The sequence below is a fragment of the Coenobita brevimanus genome, chromosome 3 (assembly GCF_032717465.1).
Source record: "Coenobita brevimanus isolate Jiangsu-jjx chromosome 3, ASM3271746v2, whole genome shotgun sequence".
NCBI lineage: Eukaryota > Metazoa > Arthropoda > Malacostraca > Decapoda > Coenobitidae > Coenobita > Coenobita brevimanus.
This window is the reverse complement of record NC_136956.1, coordinates 11,972,671-11,977,217: the sequence shown is the minus strand read 5'-3', so window position 1 is coordinate 11,977,217 and position 4,547 is coordinate 11,972,671. Positions and strand designations below refer to the sequence as shown.

The 4,547-nt window shown below is 41.3% G+C and overlaps 1 pseudogene; it reads right to left on the bottom strand.

Annotated features, from left to right (window-relative positions):
* Window positions 1-455: 455 nt before the first annotated feature.
* Window positions 456-575, bottom strand: LOC145394548 (5S ribosomal RNA; annotated as a pseudogene).
* Window positions 576-4,547: the final 3,972 nt, after the last annotated feature.

Below are 4,547 nucleotides of genomic sequence, written 5' to 3'. Positions count from 1 at the left end.
AAAATCAAAGAAGATCTGTTAGAGCAGTGGTTAAATTCTAAGAATGTGGATTCTGATTTTGATAAATTTAAGCAGATGATTTTGCTGGAGGACTTCAAGAGGTGTATTAATAAAGATGTAAGCCTATATCTTGATGAGAAAAGAATAGATAATTTGTCTGATGCTGCAGTTTTAGCTGATGAATATGTCCTCACTCACAAGAGATATTTTAAAGAAAAAGGGAAAGCTGAGAGTAAGTACGTTGCCTCTACTCAGAGTACAGGTAACAGGAAAGAGAATAAAGATGATGTTTCTCAGGAAGTAAATATCAGCTCCACCTCTAGATTTCAGAAAAGTTCATTTCATCATTTTCATTGCCAGACGCCATGTATCCCAGACAGGGTGGCCAAGGGCTTAGAGTTAATTGTTTTACAGGGAGGGGCACTAATCCTCCACCAACCCCACTTGACGTAAGGATGCCAACAGCATCTGGTGTTCCCAGGTGGTCACCCATCCAAGTACTAACCAGACCCAACGTTGCTTAACTTCGCTGATCGAACGGGAAGCGGTGTACTCAACGTGGTTTTATATATATATATATATATATATATATATATATATATATATATATATATATATATATATATATAAAATGCAAGGAAGAAGAAGCGAAAAGCCAGGGCCCTGCACACTGCTTCCTTCAAGAAAAAAACAAAAACAAGACAACAGAGAGCCAAATTTAAGATCCATTCATTTTGAGATGCCTCGACACACTGCATCTGAAAGATTGGAGATCACAGGTAGTAGGAAAAACAGATTGAGAGAAACAGTTCCAGAGTTGACCTGTTGCATACAGAAAGGACTGAGAGTTGAAGTTAACTCTTGCATTAGAGAGCTGGACAGAAAAGGGATGAGAGTTTGTTTCTAGATGGGTGCTATGTGCCAGCCATAGTGGTCGTTGGATGCAAGTTGATAGTTCTGAGAAGCAGTGACCACTGAAGTTGTGATATAAAAGAGATAAAGATGCAACAGTGTGACGAAGAGACAGTGGTTGAAGGGAGCCAGTAGGAGGAGGAGAGTTAATGAAACAAAAATCCTTTGACTTCACTGTGTTGAGAGGAGCTGTGTGGGGAGCCTCCAAACACTGAGAGTTGTAATCTACACGGGCAAATAAAACCCGCATATATATATATATTGTGTATATGTATATATATATATATATATATATATATATATATATATATATATATATATATATATATATATATATATATAGATAGATAGATAGATATAGATATATATTGGTGTCCCATGCATAGAAATTACAACTGCTATTTTTTCTAAATACTGTAATCTATAACACAGTTATAATTTACTTAGCTTTAAAAAGTTGTGGACAACCATAATACTGAAGAGATATAAACTATACAACCTCTAGTTTTACACACAAACCATGGCAGTCAGCCACCTGCCAGGTTGGAATTTTTGATTGATTCAGCTCCAAGGTCAGTCTGCAACTAATCGTTTGTTTCCAGTCTAATATTACCTAACAAATTAACTGAACATCATTTAACCAATGCAACTTAACTTACCCTAACCTACTCAAATGATATGAGGATGAATGAGTTTTGGGTTTGAATTGACCCCTTGCCCTCAGTTGGACGCCACCTCCGACATCTATCTACTGCCAGATGCCATAATCCTGTATGGGGTGGCCACTTGACTCTGAGTTATTTGTTTTACGGGGAGGGGCACTAACCCTCTGCAACCCACATGTTGACATGTAGGGAGCATGTATGGTTTGGTTCAATGGTCACCACCCAGCATTTTAAATGGTTTCTTGGCTTGCAGGAAACCATCTGGCTTGTCACTCAATGTAAAGCCACCTGTAAAGGAAAGAAAAGCAGTAAGAAGTGACAGGAAAGATGGGAGAAATAAGAAGAGAGGAGGGCAGGCACAGAAAAAGAATGATAAAGGCTAAGGAAGAAGTAGGCAGCACTATATCAAGTGAGTGGATGATGGTCGCCACCACCTACACACCCCTAACTTCATGCTTGAGTAACATGTTATTTTCGCAGATTGAATTAAAACTTCATTCTGTAGTCACATAAATGATATTTCTCCAGGATCTGGGTGTCATAAATGAATATACAACTGTGATTTATTCTTGACCAAAAGGGCACGGCCTTTCCATATTTTCTATTGAATAAGTCTTTCGCAAGTTATTTGTTATTACTGTATTCCTGGATTACCACAGCGACTGGGGATTTTTTAAAATCACCTCTGAAAGCTATAAGTGAGTAAATGTACTTATTGTAGTAAGCTTGGTCATACTACGGAGAAATGTTTCAGGAGACAGCGTGATGTGAACAAAAAGGAGTCTTTAAATATTCAGTCAATTGGTCTAGTGTCCACCCTTGAGAGTTCCCAGAATTCTTTAACTGAGTTAACTGAACCTGCTTTGAGGGGTGACTTAAATTCTCATGATGGAGCTCCTCTTTTGAGCAGTAACGTGGGTGACACTCTCAAGAGTTCATGTTCTAATTTCCTGTCTGATGGTTTTGTCAGTCCTCTGGACAGTAATGACAGGAAATCAGTTCAAATATATCGTGATACAGGTGCTTGCCAATCCCTTATGCTGACCAGTGTTCTAGGCTCTAATGTTAATTCCTCTGATGAAACTGTAATCTTACAAGGTGTAGGGAATAATTACTTCTCTGTCCCTCTGTGCAGAGTGAATTTAGAGTCTGGTTTTGTTAATAGTTCCGTTATGGTTGGGTTGGTTGAGACACTCCCAATGTCAGGTGTAACTTTCTTACTTGGAAATGATATTGGTGGAAGTCAAATGTCTCCAGCTCCTCAGTTGTCTAGTGAGCCAGTGGCTGCGTCCCAGGATTGTCATCTCCCTGATGTGTTCCCTGCATGTGCTGTCACTAGGGCTAAGTCTAAAGTTACTGGTGATTTAGAGGATAATGATGATGATGATGTTATCCTAGCTGACACTTTTCTTGCTAATTTGGACCACTCACCAGATGAGGCAGTACCCCATAGTGTTGATAATTTGTCTCGTCAAGAGTTGGTTGAGTTGCAGGTTGCTGACCCTGAGTTGAAAGGTCTAGCTAACTCTGCTTACAGTGAAGAAGAGTCAGCCGGTGCTTCTAATGTTATTATGTAAAGTCAGGAGTACTTATGAGGAAGTGGAGACCCCCAGCAGCATCAGCCGACTGTGAATGGGAGGTTGTACATCAAGTTGTCATCCCTCGTGTTTGTAGGCAGGATATCATTAGAGTGGCTCATGATTCCAGTTTGGCAGGACACCTTGGAGTGAGGAAGACTGTGGCACGCATTTTGAAACACTTCTACTGGCCAGGTATCTTCAGGGATGTTTCCTGGTATTGTAAGTCTTGTCACACCTGTCAAGTTGTGGGGAAGTGTAATCAGACCGAAAAGGTTGCACCTCTAGTTCCCATTCCTCCTTTTGAGGCGCCTTTCACCGGTGTGTTGGTGGATATTGTGGGCCCTCCTCCTAAGACTTCTTCAGGATTTTCTTATGTGTTGACCCTGATTGATATGGCTACTCGTTATCCTGAAGCCATTCCACTTAGAAATATCTCAGCAAAGAACGTGGTTAAGGAAATGCTAGGGTTCTTCACCAAGTTTGGTCTGCCCAAGGAGGTACAGTCAGACCGAGGAAGTAATTTCATGTCAAACGTTTTCAAGCAGTCTCTGAAAGAGTTGGGCATCACCCAGATCACGTCTTCAGTTTACCATCCCCAGACCCAAGGAGCGTTGGAGAGATATCATCAAACACTCAAATCGATGCTCAAGAAATACTGTTTGGAACATCAGAAAGACTGGGATAAAGGCCTTCCATTCGTCGTATTTGCCGCAAGAGAATCTCCAAATGAATCACTGGGCTTCTCACCTTTTGAACTACTGTTTGGCCATGAAGTAAGAGGACCCCTTAAGTTACTCAAGGAATGCTGGCTGTCAGAGGAAGATGACGTCAACCTGCTGGAGTATGTGATGAAGTTCAAAGAACGGCTGTCCACTGCTTTACAGCTGGCGAGAGAGAATTTAGGAGCTGCTCAGGAGAAGATGAAGACTTGGTATGATAAGAAGTCCAGGTTACGCCACTTTCAGCCAGGAGATCAGGTTTTGATTCTGCTACCGGTGCATGGGCAACCTCTTCAAGCCAAGTTTAGTGGTCCTTATTTCGTGGAGAAGAAACTCAGTGATGTCAACTATGTCATCGCCACACCAGATCGTAGAAAGAACAAGCAACAATGTCACATCAACATGCTAAAGTTATATCACAGGCGGGACGAAAATAATCCAGTCTGCACTGTAGCTGTTCCACCCGAGTCTGCAAGTGAAACTCTCCCATGCAGTATGAGCCTGAGTGATAGTTTGGGGAAGAATCCTGATATCATGAATGATCTCCAGACTAAGCTTTCTCATCTACTTCCCGAGGAAAGGCAGGAGTTTTCGGCATTACTGCAGGAGTACCCGCAAGTGTTCCGTGCTACTCCAGGAAGAACCACTGTGTTGATGTATGATGTCGATGT